Genomic DNA, 26204 nt, shown 5'->3' on the forward strand with positions numbered 1-26204 from the left:
AAGGCGATGGAACATCCAGTGACTGTACTTCCCTGCAGCTGCCTCGGAGGGCTCCTGGCGATAAGCAAGAATGAAAGGCCTGCCTTTGGCTGCTGCCCTGTTACTTTGGGAATCCTTCCTCTCAGGGAAGTGGGAGGAAGAGCACAGAGGAGAGACAGATGCTGAGTCTGTCACAGGGTGCTGCTTCGACTCCAGACAGGAGAGCCTGCAGGGCCATGGTTTGTGGTGGAGGCATGCGGCAGAACCCAAAGCTCAAGAAGGGCATAAAGGGATAAGAAGTTAAGAGGATGGGAAGAGGGTGAAATGGAGGTTAAAAGGTGGCTGTGGTGCGGAGATAGGGGGCGATGGAAGGAGTGGGGATAAGGCCTAGAAGCTCATAGATGCCCTGGGTTGGGTGAAGATGACTTTTACCTTGCTTATTCCCTTGTAACCTTTTGTTGGGTGAAGTACTGGTGACAACCCCCACCCCCAGAACAATTTAGGAGTCTAGAGGCTTAAGAACACTTGGGACAGTCCTCTCCCTGGAGTTACAGTGGAAGCCTCTCGGACATGCATCAAGGCCATCAGACTCAATGGCCAAATCCGTCATGTTATCTTTGTTTTTAAATAAAGATTTCTTAGAATGGAGCCATGCCTGTTGTCTATGGCTGCTTCTGTGCTATAATGACTGAGTTATCTATAACCCCCACCCCCTTTTTAGGACACGGTTTGCTAACCATTGCCCTTGATGCAGTTAGAGTAGAGAAGCAAGGAACAGAGCAAAAAAAAACTGGCAGAGAACTTCTGAGATAGTCCAAGATCTCCTACCACAAAAACAAAACAAAACAAAAAACATAGTAAGACATTCAGAAAGGTCCCTTGCTCCTAAAATAGGCATCACATGGCCATAGAGCAGCAGTTCTTTTTTTTTTTTTTTTTTTTTTGGTTTTTCGAGACAGGGTTTCTCTGTAGCTTTGGAGCCTGTCCTGGAACTCCCTCTGTAGACCAGGCTGGCCTCTAACTCACAGAGATCCACCTGTCTCTGCCTCCCGAGTACTGGGATTAAAGGCGTGCTCCACCACCGCCCGGAGAGCAGCAGTTCTTAACCTATGGGTCACAGTCTGTTTTGGGGTCCAACATCCCTTTCACTGGGGTCTCTTATTAGACATCCTGCTTATCAGATAACCACATCAGGATTCCTCACAGCAACAAAATGACAGTTATGAAGTAGCAATGAAAATAATTTTCTGATTGGGGGTCACCTCCACACGAGGAACTGTGGTATTACAGGATTGCAGCATTAGGGAGAGCGAGAACCTCTGCCATAGAGCGTCAGCCGACCTGAAGTCGAGGGGAAGAGATGGCTTTGAGATGAGGGCTCTAACAGCTGTGGCCTTGGCAGAATGCTACGTATGGCTGTCAGGTGCTAAGACGAATAGAGGCCAGGGGCGAAAGACTGAGGATATGCGTGGACCGGATACCGCGTTTCTACACCTGAAGCATCCTAAACTTCTAGGATCCTAGTAGCAACCCCAGGAAAACGACGTGTCAGGTTGAGAGCCCGAAACATCAATGAAAGCCATCTTAACCTGGATGTCACTGTGTAGCAAGGTTCCTTCCTGACATGGGCTGAATGTCGGCTGTAGTTACAAGTTAGGTTACAGAAAACTGGGGACTTTTATATTCTTTCCACCAGCTCGGAAAAGGTTACTGACGCGGCTAACAGCGAGAAATTGGAAGTTGGTTTGCAGAAACTCTGGAGACCTCAGCAGTTTAAGACACAATGGCTGATGAGTCTACGACTCCACTCTTTCTTCCTTCCTATTCAATAAAACAACTTAAACCATCGGCCTCCTCTTACCTTAATTCAGAAGGCGTCCTGTGCAGGTCCACCTTTACCCAATAGGTGGCGCTAAGACAGACATCGCAAATTCTCATCTTATGATGAACGAGCTAGGCCCTAATTAAAGCCCCTTCATTATTTCTACCCTCTGGTCTAATTGAACTGTTATTAAGTAGGTCCTGAGTGGCTTTATCTCCAGGCCAACTCTCTTTCCCCAGAGTGGTATCATGGAAAGAATTCCAGAGGAATCCTGGGACATGGATTTTGGCTCTCCTACTAATTGGATGTGTTGGCCAAGTCACTTAATCTTCCGAGTCTCGGGATCTTTGTCTTTAAAAATAAACGAATTGGACTTGTTGGATTTTTGTTTTCCAGGTTTTTTTTTTTTTAAAAGAAAATTCTACAACCACTAGGAGACACCACTTCTCACCAAGCAACTTAATGCATTCCAAGAAAAACAAGAATTCAACAAATGGGATCTTTGACGTGAGGCTGTGAGGAGTGTAACCCAGCACAGACAGCGGAAGGGTCATTTGGCCGTGTGTGGCAACAGTCCTAAAAGTGTATTTACTGCTTGGCCACCAATTTCATGATTGGGAATTAAACATGAAGAAATAATTACAGATGTATATAGCTAAGAAGACATTCAACAGAACGGAGTGTTCGATCCTTTGGAGGTCTGGCGTATCTTTGTTCAGCTGATTTTAAACGTTCTTGTAGTCTTTAGAAATATATACAGTCTTTGTATAAGAAAACAAAACAGGGGCTGGATGGAGAGATGGCTCAGATGTTAAGAGCACTGCCTTCCCTTCCAGAGGACCTGAGTTCAATTCCCAGCACCCACACGACAGCTCACAACTGTTGTAACTCTGGTCTCAGAGGATCCAGTGCCACCATGTGGTGCACAGACATGCAAGAAGGCAAGACACCCACAAAAAGAAATAAATAAAATTATTTCTTTTGAAAAGCAAAGCATCATGGAAGTGGGCGGTGAGAGGAAGCAGCGGAGACTAGGGTACACCGGATACTTTTATGTGCTGAGACCCAACCTAGACACTTCTCTTTAAAAACATGAACAATAATTCTATGGGGAAATCTCCCATATGCCTCTAATGCCAGCACTCCAGACAGAGACGGGCAGGCCTCTGTGAGTTTGAGGTCAGTCTAGGCTATTTAATGAGTTCCAGCTCAGTCAGAACTATATAGTGAGACTGTGTCTAAAAGCAAAAGCAAAATCTGCTAGTCATCTCTCAGATAGATAGGGAGTTCAAGGTTTTGACGAGCAAGCTTCTTGTCCAGCCACCCAGTGCTGAACAATGGGAGAGGAATGGTGTCCTCCACGTTACAAAGACCAAGGCCTTCAGAGAGCCTGTAATAGAGGCGGAGGGAAGAAAACACCCGTGGTAACTGACTCTGCCCAGGGCTCAGAGTGGAACCCTTTGGATCTGGCAAAAAAACTGTTGCCCTTCCCATGGTTTTGCCAATCCTTTGTGCTGCTAAAAATGGAAACCCAAATTGGTCTGTGGAGACTGAGGCTTTCTGCTAGGAAAAGGCAGTTAGCTGGGCTTTTGTCTGTGCGAAGGAAATTCCACTCTGGTAGAGGAAGGTCTCCGCAAGGAAACCCTCAAGCTCTGGGTCTACCATAGTAGACGATGGGAGGGGCTTAGACGGTGGGCAGGGCTCTCACATTCATGGATTTGGGCCTTCCTCTGGTGGACAGAGGGAAGAAGCTGTTGGCTGGTTGGCATTTGGGGAGGAGAGTGACAGCCAAGGAGAACCCAGTGTGGAGGTGAGGAAGGACAGCTTTGTGTAAGACATGGGAGCCTGAGGGGCACAGAGGGCCCAGTGATGGGGGATGGGGTCATGAGCAAAGACTGGGATGTGTTTGGTCATGATGGTGAGCATCAATTGCCCCTTGAGGACAAAGGTTCACATATGAGGTAAGCCAGAAGCCTTAGGGTGAAGGGAAGCACTAAGTCCATGTTAGACATCAAAGATACCATTCAGTTGGGAAACATTCACAAATGAATAAATAGGACCGCTATGTCCACACTCCTTGGAAGAGCACTGGGCTCCATGAAATCTGGTGGTTTGTAAGTGGGCGTCATGTTTTTAGCATCTTTTAGAAGAAAACATGACCTCAGAAGATTGTTATGAAGTCAGGGATAGAGGCTTTTCTGATCTTCAGGTGGAACCCCAATATCTGACTCTGGGTTTTTATTATTCGTGCTACACAGGGGCATGGGTTCTGTGTGGTGATCACATTTCAATGACTAAGACTCACTCTAGCCTGCAAGACAGCTAAAGCACTGCAGCAGAATGCTTCCTAACAGGGCTCACCTGCTCTGAGGACTCTCAAACCACAAGCTCTTGGCTGATGTCAGCGGGCTAGGGGATTACAACATTACATCTTGCCCTAATGGGAAAAAGGCTTCCCCTCTCCCGCTGACTAACTGACTTGCCATTTTTATTGCATGATCAGTATCGAGAGAGAGTGATTCGGAGCTGTGTTCACTCCTTGGGTGTGAGCACGACAGAAAGAACAGCCATATTAGCAAAAAGACCAGGCAGGGGACTAGTGATTATGGTTCCTAGGTCAAGACAGCTCCTTCCTGGGTGGCCCAGTCATAGTGGGCAAGGGGAACAACTCTGGTGGGAAAGACTATTAACACTGAACCATCTGCAGACACTTTGTATTTTTCTTTTCCTTCTTTTCGTGTCAACCGTAGTCCATGCTTGTTATCAGGCAGTAATAGAGTCCTAAAACAGCCATGACAAATACCAAACACTCGACAGCTTAAAAGAACAGAAACATTTCTCCCATGTTCTAGAGGGCAGAAGTCTGAATCCAGGATCCGTCTGGAGGCTGAAGAGGAAGACTCACTCTGACTTCTCCAAATTCTAGCCAATCTCAGCAGTTCCCAGTGTCCCTTTTCTGTGTTGACATCCTCCAGGCTCTGCCTCCACCTTCCCACACCCTTATCTTCTCTGTGTGTGTGTCTCCTTTACCCTTCTCAGTTGTGGACTGAGGGCCCATCTGGATAAACCATGATGACCTCATCTCAGAATCCTTTATGTAATTACCTCTGAAAAGATCCTTTTCTGAATAAAACCATGTTGGTGGGTTATGTTTAGACTTAAGTTGGGGCGGGGGAACAAAATATTTTTACATTGATTTATTGTGTGTGTTTGTGTGTGTGAACACATGCAGACATGCCATACCACACATGTGGAGATCAGAGGACCACTTGCGGGAGTCTTCCCTCCTTTGCCATGTGGGCTGTAAAGATCAAAGTCAGAACACCATCCCTGGCAGCAAACTCCCTTACCCACAGAGCAATCTCACCGACCTAAGAGAGTCTTTCTTTGAACTAAAGTGCTTGAAGATTTCTTTGCAAATTCAGATTCTGTTCTAAAGGGCACATGGTGGCAATACACCCAAAGCCACCTCAGTGTGACCAGAACTTCACTGTGGTTGGAACATGGCCAGAAACCTTTGCATCAGCCCAGACTCCACTGCCTTCCCACTCAGCCCACATCAGTCAGTCTCAAAGTGCTGGGTGGGGAATCTGCTATGGTTTGACTATGTCCCTCAAGAGTTCGTGTGTCAGAATTTTAGTCCCCATGATGTCATTTGTGACTTTATATGAAAAATCGAGGGGTTGGGGAAATGGCTCAGGCTGTAAAGTATTTGTTGTGCAAACATGAAGACCTATGTTTAAACCCCCAACACACATGGAAAAAGTCAAACACAGCAGGGTGTGCCTGTGACTTGAGCTCGGGGCGGGGGGCAGAGACAGATAGACTCCTGGGGTACTGGCCAACCAACCTAGCTCATCTCTGAGCTCTAGGTTCAATGAGATTGTCTCAAAAAAATAAGGTAGAAGGGCAATATGGGAAGATACTTGATTTTTATCTCTGAATCTCAAATACAGTGCCTGCCTATCTGTCTGTCTGTCTGTCTGTCTGTCTGTCTGTCTATCTATCTATCTATCTATCTATCTATCTATCATCTCTTTCTCTTAAATACACACACACACACACACACACACACACTCGTGGTCAAATGCTGAGCAAATGCCAACACCATGATATGATCTTGGGCTTCCTAACTCCCCAAACTGCAAGCCAATTAAGATTCTATTCTTTAGGGGAGAAGCAGGGAGGGGAGCAGAGAAAAGTGTAGAGCTTAATAAAAATCAATAAAATAGAAAAAAGATTCTATTCTTTAAAAATTACTTGGTTGGTCTCAGATATTTTGTTATAGCAACAAAACAGACCAAGTGTGGGGGTTTGAAAGAAAATGACCCCCAAAGTGGTACTATTAGGAAGTGGAACCTTGCTATAAGAAGTGTATCCTTGTGGGGGTGGGTTTTGAGGTCTCTTTTGTGCAAGCTTCCCTAAGTGTGACAGTCAGTCAACTTCCAGTTGCCTGCAAGATGTAGCCCTCTCAGCTCCAGCACCAAGTCTGCCTGCATGCTGCCCTGCTCCCTGCCATGATCATAATGGACTAAACCTCTGAAATTATAAGTGAGCCCCCTCTGTTAAATCTTTTCCTTTATAAGAGTTGCCATGGTCATGGTGTCTCTTCACAGCAACAGACACCCTAACTGAGATAGGTCCCATCTCCCACCCCATCATTGCACGATACTGTCCTCTTCTTTAGATGCCAGGCCACCAAATTCCTCACTCAAGTCATAGCAGCAACATCCTGCAGATCTTCACCTCTGGTCTTTCCCTCCTCCAATGCACCCCTGAACCTCCAAGCTAAGCATTCTTCCTGGGTGAGTATTAAGATTTCTCAAACTCTGCTCACTGTCCCGAGGACACCGTCTAGGACACAGCTGCCCTCATGACTGTAGTGCCTTACACTCCAGCTGTCCTCGTCCTCTGTGGGACAGAACCCAAGTCCACTGCCTTGCTTTTGGGGACTAAGGGATCTGCCCTCCCATGCTTTGTTGCATATGTTTGAGCCCCAACTTCCAGATCTCCAGAATGTGACCTTATTTGGAGAGTCGGTCTTTACATGAAAGTAAATTTAGGATATCATAATGGCGTCACCCTCTGCGACCTGGGTAGGCCCTATATGCAGATGTTCTCACAAGGGAAAGACACATATTTGACCCAGAAATGTGTAGAATGGAAGGCCAAATGAAGGTGGACCAGGACTTAGGGAGATGCATACTCAGATGGAACTAAGGGAGACTGGAAGAGGAGAGGAAGGATTCTCCAGAGAGAAGGAGCTGGCCTTGCTAACAGCTTGACTTTGGGTTTCTACCTCCAATATTGTGAAAGAATAGATTTTTATTCTTTTAAGCTACTTGGTGAATGACCATTTGTTAAACAGCCCTAAAAAACTCACTCCCCGTAGATCATTTCTGGAACCCAGGGCTTCAGTGACTATCTACCAAGTGCACAGGAGAGTGAGCGTATTAAAGTTCCAGCTCCCACTGGACTACCCAACCAGAAGAGGTGCACCAGAGGCCCCTGGCCAGAGGGGGCGCCTTTCCCTTATCCATAGAGAGGCACCTGGTGATACAGAAGCATGCCTCATTCTTGGGTGTGCCTTTAGTTTTAATTTACTTTTTTAAAGTTTTCTCTTTTTGAACTGAGAAAATGAAAAGAAGCAGGAATTTTCACTGTCAGTTCCTAGACAGCCAGTCCTGGACCTACATCACATTTTCATTCTGCTACAGAGGATGTGGTTGACCCCTGCAACTCAAAGGCTTAGGGGACAACGGCTCCAGCACCACAATCTCTACTTCAGGAAAGCCTGCGGGCAAACTGCGTGTCCAGTGTGGAGAATGTGATGGAGAGATTGTGTGATTTCCAGAATCCCCTGGAAAAGAGCGAGGTGGGGAAAATAAGAATGCAGAAAGGAAAAGATGGTGGTGGGTGTTTTCAGGGTCCAGCTGCTGGACCATCCCTCCGAGCAGCCTTCCCCTACTCACTGGCCACCAGGGACTTTGGTTCCTTCTGCTCTGACAGATACATTCATTCTTCTGTAGGATGGCTGTCTCTCACATCTCTGCCCCTCCTCATCTTGGAAACAGTGATTGTTCATTCATGTTCTCATTCCCTACCAGAAAACAGGTGCTTGAAGGAGACCCAGGGAATGGATGTGCAGGTGTGAGCAACTGGCTTTGCCAGAGGCAGAGGGAAGGCGCTGTCAGGGTGGCATGCAGTGTCCAAGGAGCACCGAATAAAGGCAATTTCATGCCTGTCATAATCCTTCTTCAACCAGCCATCAGACGAACTGAAGAGGGACCAAAACGGAGCACATCACAGGGATATTAATGTCTTACAGACACCCTATCTGAGCCCCTGTCTTTATCTCTCTCCTAATTGAGGCATCTGTGCCTAAGGATGTTTCTGTTTGGTCCAGACACACGTTCCACATGTCCAATGGGATGCAACAAACTGCATTCCACACAGACATACACATGAGCTCATGCAAGTCCCAGGGTGCTCATCTGGTCCAGATTGAAGAGAAACTAGCTGGATGGAGAAAAACACATCGTGTATCAACTTAATACCAAACAGATTTTATGACGGGCTGGAGCTGCTTTTGATAATCTACTAATATATCAGGAGGGCTAATGAACTTAAAAAAGACCCAGCTAATCAGTGTATCTTTGAGGTCTGGATAATGTTTGTCAGGCCATGGGGATGCTAGAAATACAAAAAGTCAGAGAGCTTAGGAGAGCTTAACCAAAGCTCCCCTGCCCCCAGCCGCTAGAAGCAATCCTGTCTACTGTAGCCAGTGGAATATTTCGCCAATTTATGAGCACAGACTTTTTTTTATCTGGCTAAAAGTCAGGGTGGACTTTTCCAGAGACAAAGAAAGGCTATGACCTCTCTACTCCCACCCCTGATAGAAAAGGGTGACCATGGGCGCCACAGAAAAATGAGTCAACACCTGACAGTTTCCCATGTGACTGTCTCAACCCCTCAGTGACATCCTTGTCAGCCTCAGCAATGAGTGTTCCCCAGGAACCGTCACTCATCCACAGAAGCATATCAAGGTGATGCCTCAGGCTGCACAGCATCTCTCTGAATTGAACACACACACACACACACATGCACGCACAGCAGTCGCTCTGATGCTTCTCCCAACACCCCCTGGCTTTATGAGGGATACTGGAATGACAGGGAAAAGAATGACTTTGAAATCCTGATCCACCCCTTGGTGGTTTGAGCTGTGACAAAGCTGCTCAGCTTCCCTGGCCCTGGTTCCTCACTGGAAAATAGACATGTCAGTGATGAATGGGCTAAGATTTGGAACTACTATCGAAAGTCAGTTCTGGCTGGAATGAGAGAAAAGAGGTATGTGCAGGGTCAGACACTGGAGAAATGAGCCCAGTAAAGTGAGGCTGGTGTCTTAATCCCCGGGAAAGGCAGGGTTTGCACAGTTTGTTGTCCCCAGTGGCGGGATCCGCTGTTCATTGGACAGCTTCAAGTTCTTGTGGTCAGTCCTCGGAGGGAAGAAATTGAGTGGCTCGTGACTCCCTGGCTTTCTGGGCTAAGAGCAGGGCAATCCCTGTGGGACAGCAAGTACCAAGCTGCAGCCACTAAGATTGAGGTCTACCTTAAATGCCTGCCCAGAGAACACATGGGATTGTGGGACACACAGGAGTTTAATATGGTTTTATTTGCTTTAGTTCTTTAAGGACCGATGTTAACCCAGGGCGGGGAACATTTGTGGGGGTGTCTCCTGGGATAGGGATGGGAGTTGGCATTTGGAAACAAATGGAATTCTGTTAGATTGCCTCAGCACCTGAGGAGAAGAGGGGAGCACTCTGGCCCTCAGATGTCAGGGATCCAAATGGCTCAGCTTCCTGAAATTAATTCACTGAGAAACCCCAAGTTAAAGCCACCCCAGTCAGTTGTCCCTGTATTAGACCCCTGGTTCTATTTACTTTGCTTTTGCTTTTATATAGATGGCTTTGCTCAAATATATATATATATATATATATATATATATATATATATATGTGTGTGTGTGTATATGTATGTATATATTGTACATGTGTATGATTTTTCAAGACAGGTTTTCTCCATGTAGCCCTGCCTGTCCTATAACTCACTTTGTAGACCAAGCTGGCCTTGAATTCAGAGATTTGTCTGCCTCTACCTCCTGAGTACCGATATTAAAGGTGTGTTACACAACCCCTGGCTAAAGGGTGTTTTATATTGTTGGAGGGTGGGAGGGAGGAGACAGGATAGCACCAGACCCAAACTGGCTTCCACATCACTGAGGATGACCTTGGACATCTGATCCTCTTCCTCCCAAGGCTAGGATTACAGACGTGCATCACCACACCCCAGCTGTGTGTTGTTGGGCGTTGAACCCGGGGCTTTCTGCACTCTGCCAAGACCAAGACAGAAGAGCTCCATCTTCCATCTGCACACTGCGTTTTGTGTAGATTCGTTCTATTTGAAAGATTCGCTCATGTTTATAACGCTTTCTGCTCATTTTTGTTCCCCTCCCTCCCAACACCATCGGCACCTCCTCATCCTTACCAGTCCCTTACCCAGAGTCCTAACTTGGTTCTGTTTTGTGACCCGTTGTAACCGCTGCATGGGAACTGTTCCATCGGAACCTGACTGAGTCACCGGTGAGCACAAACTGAAAGTTTCACTCTCCCTGAATGTTAACAGTAGGACACAGTTCGGCTGCGGGGGTGGGAGCCGAGCCCCTTCCGTCTGTGCCTGGGCGCTGATGAGCCTATTCTAGTGCAGGCCCAGCGCAGGCCTCTGCAGCGTGTTATTTCATACTTGCAATGACTGTGCTTTTCCTGGGAGATTTGCACTCCGGATTCCCTAGCTCTGTCCTCTGGCTCTTACATTCTTCCCTCCCCTTTTTCTTCAGTTCTCCCTGAACTTTCATTTGCCAATTATTCTCAGTGTGTGCCATGTGGCCCTGAGTCTCTGCCTTTCCCACCATCAGTTAGAAAGAGACGCCTGATGAAGGCTGATGGTAGCCTCTGTCTACAGTAGAAACCTAAACATGCCGAAGGCGCCTGTGTGAATTTGCTAAACAGCAGTGTTCGGTTAACCCCCCAGGGCTTATGATTACCACGGCCATGTGGTTTTTGCTTGTTTTTCCCAGGTGAAAACGTGCACCAGGCATGGATTCTGTCCTGTGAAGCAGGTTTCACATCCAAGCCGACAGTGGTTGGTGTCCCCTCCAACAGTAGTGCTACCCTTACAGAAATGAGCACATCTTTCCTGGAAGGTTGTACAATGTGCAGAGCCAAATCTCTTGTTTGGTGCATCAACTTAACATCTAAAGAGCCAAGAAAGAGGTTCAGAACAGCCTTAAGTGGAAGCCATTGTTGGGAGTAGTGAGACCCCAGATCCTGAATTTCTTGTATTCCCCTAATCTGAGTGCCTATAGCTGCTCTGAGCACGGGACCTTCAGGAGTTCCTGATGGCAGGAGAGTGGTTTCTGGTGGGTTTGGCTGGGGCGTGGCTATTTCTATATAATCTGCCCCTGAACACAATAAAGGGGGCATTCTTGGGGAATTCAAGGATGACCCGTGTCGATGTCGCTCTGTCTGTGTGTGTCATTGCATTTTAACCTCCAGCCCCCTTGCCCGAAGCTCAGTAACTGAGTGCCAGCGCACAGAGCGCGGACACGGCGGCGTGGTGCGCTGCAAGCCATTTTATCTCAGTAGCTTTGTTTACTTGGGATGTTTTAGCACATGCTGCCCTATAGGCTCTCATCAGTGTTACAAGGAGGGTCTCATTACATGGTGGTAGAAAGATAGCTTCTCACAGCTAAGGCAGCCATGATGTTGGAAAGTGTGTACCAACCTAATTAACCTCCTTTTAGTTAGGAAACCAGAGTCACAGATAAGAACCCAATACATTGTTTCTAGGACTTTCTTCCAGGGGGCACTGGTTCCTTAGTGGAAGAACTGTTTCCAAGGCGAAGGGGCCACACGTTTTCTCACTGATGCCTTTCCTTTGTCCTGTGGTGGGCAGGCAGGCGTTTAAATGTGACTCTTTACTTGGAACTTTTCTGGGTATGGAGAGAATTCCCCATCTTTTTTGCTCAGGATGTAGGCAGATAAGGAAGTGGTAAAGACTCATGGATATTATGTCTCTGGCTGGTGTTGGGGAAAAAACCTGAGCTGCTGGCCAAGGCAATAATCCCCTGTGCAGAGCTGGCAGCCAGATGAGTGTATCTTCAGAGGCCATCCACTTCTGCAACTGTCCCAGGTCAGAGGTGATGCCTATAGGGGGAAATCCCACTTTCAAAGGTTAACAACTGGTGACTTAAGTAGAAAATTCTGGGTATCGGTGAATGAATAGAACATTGCCTTATAAATACAGAAAAAAATATTTCAAGTCAGCTAATATTCTTAAGTACTAGGTACTGCCCGGTGTGAATCATCATTATAACGAACAATAATCACTCATGTGTATTTTCTCCATTCAGATGCCAGGCACTGTTTTAAATATGTGTATTTTAATCTTCTGAGCCTGGATGTTTGCCATCTATTGAAATGCAGAATATAGGGTAAGATATAGGTCAAGGAAGGACGCAGTAATTTATGCTCAGGCAAGACTTCAAGAGTCTGCAGAAACATCTCCTGCATCCGAGGGAGTGACAGCAGGGCTAGAGACATTGGGGTGGTCTCTATTGGACAGAGGTGTGAGCCCTAGCTTAAAAGATGGGACCAGTTTTTTCCCTTTGTGAATACACAACACTACCCATCTAGGGCCGGTGTTTACTTTTTCCGACTCGAATTCCATCTCAAATAGCAGCTATTTTGATGAGCAAGAGGCCGTGGAAGAAAATACTGGGACTTCCTAACTCGAACCTGAAGAGAACAATCAGTTTTTCATCGTTTCCTCCTTGACCACAGTGTGGGATACAGCGCCATACTACAAGGAAACCCAGGCTAGAATCCCGATAAGCAAAAGCGTTGTCTTAAGTCACTGGTTTTAAATAGTTCAATATGCAGTAAGAGAGAAATGGAAATTAGTACCTGGTGTGGTCTGAATGTTTCCTTCAGGAGTTCCATGCTGAAACTCAATTACCAGGGAGATGATGTCAAGTGTCAGGGGCTCTAGAAGGCAATTAAGTTACAAGGACAGGATCCTAATAAGCGGAATTAGCAGTCTGTGAAAGGAATGGGGATACAGCACGCTCTGATACTCCTTCAGCCTATCACAGCATATCACAGCACAGCATTCATCTTCTGCCTTCTGCCTCCTACTATGCAAGGTCATGGCACCAAGATACCACCCCGGAAGCAGAGACTAGTGAGTACCTGTGTACTCCTTGATCTTGACTGGTTGATTCTGAAATTTTTTTTTAAAGAACCACACTTTATTTTCTATTTCTAATTATGTTTAAGTTATAATATGCTAAATAAATATAGTTTTACTAACTTATAAAAAATGTCCAATTTGTGACTAAGGGGAAGAGGGTTTTGTTTGTTTGTTTGTTTGTTTGTTTTCAATACGGGCTTTCTCTGGGTAGCCCTGGTTATCCTGGAACTCTCTGTAGACCAGACTGGCCTCGACCTCAAAGGGACCCAGCTGCCTTGCTCTGCCTCTCAAGTGCTGGGATTAAAGGCATGCACTACCATCTCCTGGCAAGAAGAAGAGCTTTTAATGTGTTGGCAAATATGTTTAAAGGTCACAGAGCAATCATAACTTCCCCACTGATAAAGGTCGTCTGGGCAAGGTTCACGTACGTGGGGACTTTATGATGCGACAGGACTCCAGGACTAAGAAATGCGTGTCTCCATGCTCGTCCCTCTTCAGAACAGATGAGGAAAAGCTATTGTACCATGTCACCAAAATTAAACAGGAAAATTGATACCATTCTTATTGAGCTGTCATCAATTATATTAATTTTTGTAAGATTGAGAACATGCAAGTTCACATTTCAAGAGATATTTTGGCTCAAGATGGCTACAAGTGAGGAAGAAATTCTCCAAGCAATATTTCTGACAAAAAAAAAATAGTTTTATTCTTTTTTTAAACACAAATCTTCACCACATCGTTACACATTTAATTCAGAAGCGTCTCGGGGTGGCTTCCATTTGTTGTTTTAAATGCCCGCTGTGGGTGAGTTTGGTTAATCAGCTGCAACAGCGCAACCAGAAACCACACAAGGAAAATGTCATGGCGGCAAACAGCATATGCCTTTCATGGTCTCTCGGTCATCTCCTGTGGCATTTCAGTTCCCCACACATTGTCCCCCTCTCCTTCACAGCCACAGCCTGTAGACATGTTCATCAGCCTGAGATTGAGGTCTCTGCCCTCCCCAGTCCTGCAGCGGCGTTTCTCTGTAGATGAGGTCTAATGCAGACTATGCAGAAGCCTTCCCAACAACCATCCCCCGTTTCTTATGATAACCACACAGTGTATGTACGGATATCTTCATAGAGATATCTCATTCTAAATGCATAATATGTTTTTATGAGGGGGAAGTCAGTTTTTAAAGTGTGTGTGTGTGTGTCCACACAGGTGCTATGGCCCATGTGTAGCAGGAAAACCTGGGTGTCTGTCCTACCTTCTTCCTTGTTTTGGACAGGGGCTCTTATTGTGTATTGTTGCATATACCAGGCTAGCTAACCTGTGGCTTTCTGCATATTGTTATGCCTAGATCACAGAATTCCCCCCAAAGACAACTATTATAAACAGCCTTTATTCTTATAATTTGCAAACTCAGACTGTCTGTGTGCCCAATGTATTGGAATGATTGGAGAGCCCTGAGCTCAGTTGGGGTTGGGTTTTTGTAGTAGCAAAGGTGGGGGTGAGGGATTTCTAAGGTTCAGGACCCCTGATTGGTTGACATTTGTCTCGGAGTATCCTGGTAAAAAACGAAAGGTGTGTGCTGTCAGGTGATCCTATCTACGACAAATGGAACGTTAGGAATTTCCTCTGGATGGTCTGTTCCTGGGTGGTGCTTGAGTAGTCTCAATTTGTGGTCTTTATCAGAACCAGGTATTGCCTCAGGGCAAACTACTGAGACTCAGGCCTCTATTGAGCTTGTCCTGTCTGGGTCCTACACGTATCACCTGCACCCATACACCTACATACTTTAAATCATCTCGCCGGGCGGTGGTGGTGCACGCCTTTAATCCCAGCACTTGGGAGGCAGAGGCAGGCAGATCTCTGTGAGTTCGAGACTAGCCTGGTCTACAAGAGCTAGTTCCAGGACAGGCTCCAAAACCACAGAGAAACCCTGTCTCGAAAAACCAAAAAAAAAAAAAAAAAAAAAAAATCATCTCTAAGTTACTATGATACCTAACACAATAAAAGTGCTATGTAAGTTACTGAGTTGCCTAGGAAACAATGACAGGATAAAGCCTACACGTGTTTAGTGTAGATGCAACCATCTTGGTCCTAGCGTACCATCTGAGAGTGGCTGAATCTGTGAGCGGAGAATCATCGATTAAAGGCCAGTACAGAGGAGATGGAAGAAGGAGATGATGCTCAGAAATAGCCTGGCTAGCTACTCAACATCTGAGTGTGGTATAATAAAATGTTTGCCTTATATGGACATATTCCCATCACCAGGCATCCTGTGATTGGCGGCAACTCAGCAGCTGTCATTGGCTGAGACTTAGTTATCTGTTACAAAAGTGTTCTCATATGTTAGGGTGCAATCTGTTTACGTACTAAGTCATGTTCTAGTTTATCATATAGTGACCCTAAGTATGGAGACAGCTTCAGGCTAGATTCAGTGTAATTTCCCGATGACACAGATTAGCGGTGGACACAACTCTATGGCCATATCACCCTGGACACATCTCCCTTCTGATCTGAAGCCAAGCAGGTTTGGATATGGTCAGTGCTTGGACAGGAGAAAGAGCACCCATGCAGCTGTTTAAGAGGACCTTCAGGCTGGTGAGGGAGCACAGGGAGGCTGCGAGCAGCTGAGCAAGGATCTGCTCCATTTTCAGGTAGAATTGAAAGGTGATAGTTTCAAGATGAGACGGTTGGCGGGGAGATTTTCAAGTGATTTCATATCGGCTGACCCTCCAGGTAACAAGATATTCTCAAAGTAAGAAGAAATGACCACAGGGTTAACGATCCATTTCAAAGGCTACCTAGAAAACACAGCCTCCCGGTGTAGAACAGATCAAACGTATGGCTGTCAGACAGTTGAAATTCCAAAAGTTTAAGTGGTACCCACTGATCTCTGTGTTAGAACAAAATAAATAAATAAATAAGTCTGGGAACTTTCCAGACTTCAAGGTATACAGTAGTAGCACTCTGGAAAAATTTTAAAGATTTATTTATTTTGTACCTTTTATAAGGATTTGTCTGAGTATGTGGATGTGCAGTGCATCTGTGCAGCTGCCCACAGAGGCCAGAAGAGAGCATTGGGTACCCTGGAACTGGAGTTAAGGCAGCTGTGAGCCACTCGGTATGAGTGCCGGGAACAGGACGCAGGTTCTCTGCAAGAGCAGCAAGTGCGCTTGACTTGACTCCAGCCCCAACTCCCATTGATTTTAAAGACTAGATCATGCAGCTTAGTCTTACCTGCCTCAAAAGATCTGTTTGGGCATAGTGTGAGATGAAGTTCCAGGTAAATATGAACAAATGTCTATTCCTCTCAGGTAAGACACCAGTGATAGACTAAAGAAATGATTCCTCTTGAATCTAGTTTGGCAACCAATGGATTTATTATACCTGTAGGAATGGGAATGAGATGTTTTTTTCTTTTCTTTTCTTTTTTTTAACCAATACAAGTCTTTTATTGTCCCAAAAGACTCCCCAAATCATATTAAAATTCAGGATCTTGTTTCTGGAACTGGTAACATAGGTCTACTCATCAGCCTGCTGCACTGTTCCCTTTTCAGACACATAGATGCCATCCAAAAACTTCCTGGTATCCTTGTTCTTAACTGTTGTGGCCTGCTGTATCAGAGCCGCCGAGTTTGAAACAAGTTCAATATCATTTCCTTCAAGGATTAATTCATCCTTCTGGGCTTGAGAGACAGAACAAGCAACACCTGTCCTCATCCGAACCCTGCGGATGTATTTTTCACCCAAGAAATTTCGGATTTCAACCAAAGACCCATTCTCCTGAATAACGACGTTGATGGGGAAGTGAGCATACACGGACCTCATCTTGTAGCGGAAGCCCAGCGTAACACCCTTGATCATGTTTTGAATGTGGCTGCAGATAGTTCTGACGGTGGCCAGTTCCTTCCTATTGCCCCACCATTTGTCAACCCGGATCCTCTTTTTCTTCTTCCCAAGAAGGCTCAGCCTACATTGATATGATTGAAGTCCCTCCGGAGGGTTCCTCTGGGGCCCTTCACAATGGCTGTGTGCCCCTTCAGAGTGATGTCCACATTTTCTGGAATGTTGACCATCTGATTGCTGAGAATAGTCTTCATTCTCGCAGTAGATGGGGCAAAGAGGAATGAGATGTTTCTTACAGGGGTGAACTGATCCCCTTACCTCTGCCTTCAGAGTAGCAAGCGCCGTCATGCCCAGTTTTGTGTCGTGTTGGGCCAAACCCAGGGCTTTCCACATGCTACTCAACGACTCTATCTACCCCAGCTCAAAGAGGCAGGAGATCGTGGAGGACTGCCCATGGCTATCACAGCTGTTCTGGTAAAGACGGTGACAGCATCAGGACATGGTGGTGGTTCTGAACAAAGAGACCTTGCAATGGTTTTTAAAAGACTTATACCAGCTTAAACTTGAAGGGACAGATAATGGAAAATTAAGAGATGCCAAGACCTCAAACTTCCTCCAAGCAGGGTACAGGCCGAGAGAGCTCCTCAGCTAATCACACGGGACATTTGTTTTTGTCTGCTTGGTCTGGTTTGGGGCTTTTTGAGGTAGGGTCTTACCGCGCAGCTCTGGCTGGAACTCAAGTGATCCTCCTGTCTCTGCCTTCTGAGTTCCGAGAGGGCAGGCGTGCACTGCCACACCCAGGTCACATGGTATTTCTTACAGGAAAGGAAGGGCGATTCAGAAAGGAAAGCCAGGAATCCCTGGGGAAGAGCCAAGAGCCACGGAAAACTACTCACACGAAGCAGAAACAGGCAGCCAATCCGGGGACATTCTCTGGCCCAGGAGTCAGAGCGAACGGAAACATGTGCCCAGCCAGAGTTCAGAATTGCTAAGAACAGTGGTGTTTGCCCGCCGTGTGCTAGACTTTATTGCTTTAGTCTGTATCCTTTCCCAGAACTACTTCTTAGTTTGTAATACAACTTGCTGCATTGATCCAGGTCTCGGTGCCTCCTCCCAAAGCAACGATACAGGAGCAACAACTGAAAGTCAGCATCGAGGAGCAGAGCGGAGGGTGTGTCACATCATAGGGATGCTATCCTAGGCTTGGCGCAGGCGCCATCACAGAGAGAGAATTGGGACAGGTGTGAGTTCGTTTTGCACATGGGAGTGTTAGCCCCTGTCTCAGCCAGAAGGTTAACTGTGGCAGATTATCAAATATGTCTGCCATCCGTTCTCTCTCTTTCTCTCTGCATGAAATGCCACATCTCATAAAGATGTACCTCTCTTCCCTGGGCAACTGTCTCCACCAATGTGAAGCAGGAGAGTGGACATCCAGGAGTTTCGAAACTCTCTGTTTGACGAGCTCCGTTTAGAGCTTCAGGAAGCAGGACGAGGAGACCACATAGAGCGCTTTAATTAACAGGCTGTCAACTGTCAGTTCGACTTGAGCTCCCAGCCAGCGGCCAGAGCAAACTTCCAGCTGTATGTTAGTAAGGCTATTTCTGAACAACCATTCCTCCAGTTTCCTAGCCAATACCACAGACAGAAGAGCACCCGGTTGAGCCACAGGATCTTGAGGACAAGAAATTGTTGCAGTTTGAAACCACAAAGTTTTGGTTGGTTTGTTGTGGCAACAGGGGACTAAAACAGATAAAGATGAAAACACGGGGACTGGGACAGAGGTCCCCGAGAAAGCATGTGAAATACACAGATAAGAAAAACTTTGGGGAGACTGAGAATCTCAGGTAGCTATGAGGGCAGCCGAGACGGCAAAACTGCTCAGAGAGAGGGGAAGAGAGCTGGCAGGGGCAAGCATACATGAAACGGGAAGATTGCCTCAAAATAAGGAGAGACTTCCAGCATCAGCCATCTCTGGGAGCTCCATAAAGACGAGGAATGGTGTGGCAGCCAGCCCTCATCTTTGGTAAAGTGACGTCATGGATGATCATTGCCACTCGGTGTCGGCAGGGCCATGGCAGCAGAAGGCTGAAGACAGAAGTTGAAGGCAGGGGTTAAGGAGGTTCCTAGCAGGAAAGGTGACTTGACACAGACAGGAAACCTCAGGTGCAGACGCCTCTTGTCACCGAGGTTCTCTAGAGGAAATGAGGGTAGTAGGGCGTTTGATAAACGGGGCCATGGGGTCAAGGGGAGCTTCCCACTAGCGCCTCAATACTTTCCACTCCACCTTCAGGTTTGACTTTTGGTAAACGGCCACCTTCAGACTGATGTGTGGCTGCGACTGAGGGATATGGATGTGATGGTGGTGGTGTATGGAGCAAGGAACATGGTGCTTGGGGTTCGGATGTGTCATTGGTCACTCCAGCACTGTATTTCTTCAGGATCTTGCTTCTTCTGCTCTCTAGAGGAGACACTCTAGAAGACATTGAACAGCCTTCAAGTTCAAATTTTTGTATATGTTATGGTTGTATTTTCCCCTCAAAGTTAAAACAAAAATCTAGTGTATGGATATGAGCTGAATACTCCATTTTCTCAAACAAATGGTTCATAGCCACCACCGAAACTACACATAACATTCTCATTCCCAGACCAGAACCTGTGGTGTAGACCTTCGGTAGAGAGTACTCAGTAGAGTGCTGACCCCAAGGGAGCAAACTACACAACATCAGTCACTGCAGATTTTTGTAACTTTTATTCTTCTCTCCTACATTACATCTCAGCTGCAGTTTCCCTCCCTCTTCCTCCCAGCCCATATCCCAAGCTCCCCTCTCCCCAGATCAACCCCTCCTCTGCTTTCCTTCGAAAAAGAAAGCAAGAAAGAAAGGAGGAAGGAAAGAAAGAAGGAAGGAAAAAGAAAAGAGAAGCAAAGAAAAGAAAAGAAAAGAAAGGAAAGAAAAGAGAAGGCCTTCCAGGGATACCCACCACACAGGGCCCAACAAGATACAACAAGACTTGAGTCCATTTCAGAACAGAGACCCTGAGACATTCCCAACATCAACCAGGCCTAGCAAACAAACAAGGCAGTTGGAAGTGGAGGTTAGTAAGCATGGATGTGTCCTCAGAAGATGAGAGGTCCTTCACTCACATGGGCTAAGGATAGCTGTCACTTAAGGTATCGCAAAGACAAAATGTACATGCCAAGACCTTCAGTATCCCTCTTCCCAAGGGCCAGCATGTTCCAGCTTTAGTTTTTCCTAGTCATTGTCATTGGAGGATATTATCTGTCTCAGCGTCTTTGATATTTCTGATTTATGCTTTCATTTCTTTGTTCTATGGGACACTTCAAAGTTTTGTTACATTTATTTTTATATGCGTGTGTATGCACGGGCACACACTTGCCATGGCACACACGTTGAGGTCAGAGGAGAATTTGCTCTCTCCCTCCACCACATGGGACCCAGGGATCAAACTCAGGTTGTTAGGTTTGGCAGCAAGCACCTCTACCCACAGAGGCATCCTGTGAACTCCCTAGGGGGCACTTTTGTTCCTAGGCGCAATTAAGAATCAGTGGTGGTCACCAAACAATATCAATGTTTCCAAATGTACTTAGATGGGGATAAGCTGCTGAGAAGAGACCATACCACACCCTGGTGTTGAGCTGCATCTTCCCAGGATGGAGGAGCAAAGTGCAGGGACGCCAACAGCAGCTCCAGCCTGGTGTTTGGATGATTAAAGGATCAGGGTCCAGGGGACAGGGCTAGAGTGGAGTACACACCATCAAGAGATGGTACAGTGGTGGCACACTTTTAATCCCAGCTCTCTGAGTTCGAGGTCAGCCTGGTCTATAAAGTGAGTTCCAGGACAGCTAGGGCTACACGGAGAAACCCTGTCTTGAAAAGACACACACACACACACACACACACGCCCCACATACACGCACGCATGCATGCATACACACACACACCACACACACACACACGTGCACACACAATACACACACACATAACATACACACGCACACCTTTACTTTCATTTGTCACATCATAATTGTTGGACTAGTCAGGTGCAACGTAATGTTTTGATTTATATATATATGTTGTCTAATGATCAAACTGGGGGCAATTAGCCTATTGCCACTAACATTTATCCTTATTTGGTGGTGAAATACTCTTCTGCCTTAGAACACACGATTCCTTATGATTGACCACAGTCACGCTGTGTGCGGAAGAGCAGCGGCACAAAACTCTTCCAACCGAGCTGAGATTGTCCCCTAGTCACCAGTTTCTCTGTTTTGTTTCTTACAGCAGTTCCATCTCAGACGCAACTACAGGTGTTTCTTTTCTGACTTACTATAAGAGCTCAGTCTGTGTGGACATGCCGAGGTCAGGGCCTCACTGACACATTCACCATCAGGCCGGCTCCTCGGACGCTGGTGACAGAGCAAATCAGATTCAGTGTTAGAAGCTGAAGGCACATGGAGGCAAGAGTCTGGCTTTTGTGTGTAGAAGCATCTGGTAAAATGTCAGACAATTTCACTGTAGGAAAATTCTGGCCTGTCCGTTTTATGTCATTTCTGAAGAACTTAACGGGGGAAGAAATGTACCTTCCCAAGGTGTGATGAATGAGGCATAGAGCCTGGAGCCTGGGATGGACACACTGCTGAATGTGGCTGGAGGAGAGGCGGCCAGGCTTCTAAGCAGTCCAGAGAGGGAGACAGCCCCCGATGCACCCTGGGGCTGATGGCAGCTTCTCCAGGAATAAGGAAATAAAATCAGTTGTGAGTGGCAGCCCCTTGCCTTGCTCCTGGAGTTATTTAGTGCACTCCGATCCCTATGGATCAACCCCAGTGATGGGGAGCATGTCGCCCACTGCGGACGAGGCTTCCCTAAGGTGCTAGGGGGACATGCCTACTCAAGATGGAAACACCAACGAAAATATGGCAAATATGCCACGTGATTTGTACATGATTAAGCAATGTTTAAACAACCCAGGAAATGGCCACACCTCCTCTGCAAAGACCGAAATGAAGTGTCTAATAAAAAGATAATAACCCGAAATCCTATTTCTTTTCTTACTTACAGTCCTTGTAAGATCAACAACAAAACACAAGCTTTTCCAACCCCATTATATTGAAACTACACTTAAAAATAAAGGGTTCTTTCCTCACTAAAATGTTGTTTCATTCGATAACCACGGCAAGCAGCGAATCCATTCACCCCAGACTTCCGGATTTCCATACTGCTAAGTGTTGCCAAGTGGACTCAGTTATTCATGTTTTGGGCTTCTTTAACCCTTTTCCTCCCTGAATGACACAGAGATGACAACTTTTCTTTTACTATTGGAGCCATTTTGTTAGAGATACTGAGAGAGGGGACAGACAGAGGAAGACAGGCAGAGACAGAGAGGCCTTTTATGTATTTCAGAATGGGGCATAGGGTGTAAGAATAGCCTGAAATGAATTTGCCCTTCATAATGGGGAAAAGCCACAAGTACAAATGTTTATCACATACGAAGCATCCACACATGCTGTCTTGCTATAAACCTCATGTCCCGAGCAGCTGACTTTTAGGGATTGGTTGTTATCGTAGGGTTACATACTGCTCCTCTAACTCAAACATATGACTTCTTACCATGGGTCACACACTGGAGATATGACGATCTGAAACGTGAACCCGGGAACCTAAAGGCACACATGAAATTTTCATTACACCCTTCTGGGGTAGATAACTACTATCGCCCTGTCTTGCACAGGGTGGAATCTGACTTGAACCTTGACTCAATCTGTCTTGCAAACCCAGCGGTACAAGCTCAAGAGCTGTCCTTACATCCAAGGAACCTGGAGAAGGAACTCACGCTGAGGGATAGGAGGACTGGGCTCAGCTGCAAATCTGTTGTTGCTGGGATCAGCAGAAGGTGGTGTTTGCTAGTCACACCCCTGAGTTCACTCATGGGGATTCCTGTTTGTATCTTCAGTGGTAAGGGGTGTAAAACTAACAGCAGCAAAGACAGACAAGCCACTGTGGGGGAGGGGGGCATCCTAAAGCTCATGTGTGCTCATGGGTCACAAGCGACAGATGTCGCTCCCACCTCCCTTTAGGGCAGATAAGAAGGTCCTCCGCCCACTCCTTTCTCTTTTTCTAACTAGCCCCAACTTGAACAATTACCCTTCTTCCAGTGAGACAGGAAGCTTACCCTTGATGTCCACCCCATCCCAACCTCGTGGTAGATTTCCTGGCTACAAAGTGACCTCACATCCTTCGCCATTGGTGGGTTCAAGCTGAATAAGGGGGATATGGGGACTACCCCATCCTCTCTATCCGGAAGCAGCCTCCACTCTCTGGATCCCATCACTGTGGCCTGTTCTGGATTTGCTCACACAGTTACCAAATTAGAGTAAAATTGCTGAGTGGAGGAAGCCAAGAGAGTGAGAGGAGAGCAGGGGAGCCCTGGAACCCATCCACCTGGAAAGAGCTCTGGCAGACACTGTCCCTCTTCCAAGCTAGTCTCTCCATCTGCCATATATTTGAGCCTTTTTATAGCTGGGCACCTGGCCATCTAGAGTGAAGAGATATCTTTGAAGTTTGGTGGTCTATGGAACTAAGCTCTGGTTGGTGAAATACAAGCAAAACTATCACGTGACAACCCCTAGGCACCTTCTTTATAAGGCAGCTCAAGGATGTCATCTGTGCCCTCTCTTCTTCCTAACGCATAAAGGCGCAGACTGGGTCTCTGGCCACTGTCATAGCCCATAGGGGTCATGCTGCTTTAGGAAAGAGCGGAATAGGAGCTGGAAGGAGCCTGGAAGATGAATGTGTCTTCATATTTTACTGAGACCTGTTATGACAGAAACCCCAAACTCTTGTCTCTAGTCTTGCATGTGTGGAAGAGAAACAAAGCACAACTAAGTAACCTATTTGCTACTTTCATCATTCCTGTGACTAAATGCCTGACAGGACCAGCTTAATAAAGGAGAGGTTTACTTTCCCTCATGCCTTCTGAGGAGACAGTCCATTCCCATGGGGAAGGCTTGAAGGAGTGTGTGACGGAAGCGTGGCTATAAACTTCAAAGGCCTGTCCTGGTGGACTACCTCTACCATCTAAGCCCCGTATCCCAAAGGTTTCACAACCTTCCAGAACAGTACCAAGAGCTAGGGGCTAAGAGCTCAAATGCATGAGTCAGGGGAGGATGTTTCAGACATACAAAAGAGATGTATGTGAGTTGTTTGGGCGTGTTTCTTGCATCCTGTTCCGATCGTATGTTTCCTTATCTTCTACTCTATCACCTGCCAAATAATACATCTCGTTCTTTCTGAGCCATATTTGATTGAATTTTCTATTCATCAGAAGCCAAAATCATAAAACTAATACATGGAATGAAGCACAGAATCTTCCACTGAGGTTTGAAATCACGCAATAGTTTGATACATCAAAGATGGACACACCAGGATAGATACGATATGAGTGAAGGTACCAATAGAAGACAACATTACCCAGTGGCAGTTAGCAGATGTCTTGATCAAAAACTAAGGAAGGGGGGTTTGGTATGTAATTAAAGGTAGAGCACTTGCCTAGCGTGTTCAAGGCCCTAGATGCAACACCCCCAGCAACAAAATAATAACAACAAAACCAAAGCAAACACCCCAAGCCTCCCCAAACCACCACCACCCAAAAAAACAAAGTACAAACCACATAGTAATCATTGTGGCCACTAAAGGGATTATGTGGGAGTTAATGTCAGGTACCCCTGAGTCTCCTAAAATGTTCAAGGAATGTATTCCATTGTCTAGATGGGGTAAGAATTAATGGAATATGCTTTGTCACCATAAGATTCAATTGTTTTCAAGAAGCAGTTGATGAGATTAAGGCTGAATTCCACACCAGTGAGGAAATACGCTCAGAAAGGATGCACAATGTGCACCAGTTCACATAACAAGTTTCACAATTTGAATCAACACCAAATCCCAATAAAAGGATATTTCAGCGTCATGATGTTTTCTTAATGAATGTTCCTGCCTTCCTCTAAACAAACACATCCTTGCTTTTTGCCAAGAATTTTTCTAGCAGTGGATGAGAAATTAGGCTATATTTACAGCAACACCCGCTAACCCAAGATAACCTGTTAGGAATGTTGGTGCCCGGAAGTTTCCTTCTAAATATGAATTCCCCGACTCTAACAATCCAATCCTTCACTTTCGTGACAAAGTTAAAACTTTATTTTTGAAGCTTAATCCACATATCCTTCTCAAGAACAAACAAAAATACATGAAATTTAAGTTAATTCAGTGTTGGAATGGTCTAAATAATTCTTATTGTTGAATTGTTCAGTCTCAAAAAAAAATAATCTTTCCAGTGTGAACCAGTTGGCCTCATCTTTGGAGCCTAAGTAAATCAGTAAACCCGGCAGAGAAAAGGCATGCATTTTTCCAAGGATGGGTCAGAAAATGTGTGATTTTTTCCCCCTGCAGGCTATTGGCTCACTTGCTGCAAAGAGAAAATTCTCTAGAGACGCTGAAGCACAACTGAATAACATCTAAGCTTGGGTGTTTATCAAAACTCCGGCGAAGCCAGGCCAGAAACGACTCTTCTAGAGAGGCTGCCAGCATTTGCTGTCTTCATAGGATTGGACTATCACTGGAAGAGTGTATTCATGACTGGGGCCAGCTGGATCTAACTGGAGAATGCTGGGAAAGTGGAAGACAAGCAAACAAGAGGAAGAGTGTGCGCTGTTCAGAGCTGCAAGAGAGATGGAGGTCACATCGTCTTCTGAAAACCAAGTTGACTTGTTCCTCCCTTTCATTTTCTGGAAACAAATCCAAAGAGGTTTATCCTTCCTGCTTTTGGTAGGGCTCTGGAGAAGAGACCCGCAAGGCTGCCCTCCCTCATGCTATCATTGGCTCCTATGCAGTAGGTTAGGGCCACAGTGTGCTATGTATCTACCTCAGCCATTGCTAAATGACTGTGTTTCAACAAGCTGGAGGAAACCATGAAGCAGCCCACGGTAAAGAATCGTCTGATTATGAATCTTCTTCCCCTGAGCCACATAGGTTACCCTCAGCCATTTCAAAGAGGTGGGCAACAAAGCAATTTGGAGAAAAGGATTCTGAAGAGCCACGGAAGAACATTAATCTAACTCTGTGGTAAACATAGTTGATCAAAGTCCATCTCTTCCAACCTCCTTCTTTTGTGTATGCTTATGTGACACATGGCAAAGACTGAAACAGTATTTTCTAGGCTCCCTTGCAGCTAGAGTCTTGGCAAT

General features: G+C 46.0%; 1 pseudogene; it reads right to left on the bottom strand.

The window, feature by feature from the left end:
• Nucleotides 1-16624: 16624 nt before the first annotated feature.
• On the bottom strand, nt 16625-17202 carry LOC130876137 (60S ribosomal protein L9-like; annotated as a pseudogene).
• Between the last annotated feature and the right edge of the window lie 9002 nt (nt 17203-26204).

The sequence above is a fragment of the Chionomys nivalis genome, chromosome 6 (assembly GCF_950005125.1).
Source record: "Chionomys nivalis chromosome 6, mChiNiv1.1, whole genome shotgun sequence".
Taxonomy (NCBI): domain Eukaryota; kingdom Metazoa; phylum Chordata; class Mammalia; order Rodentia; family Cricetidae; genus Chionomys; species Chionomys nivalis.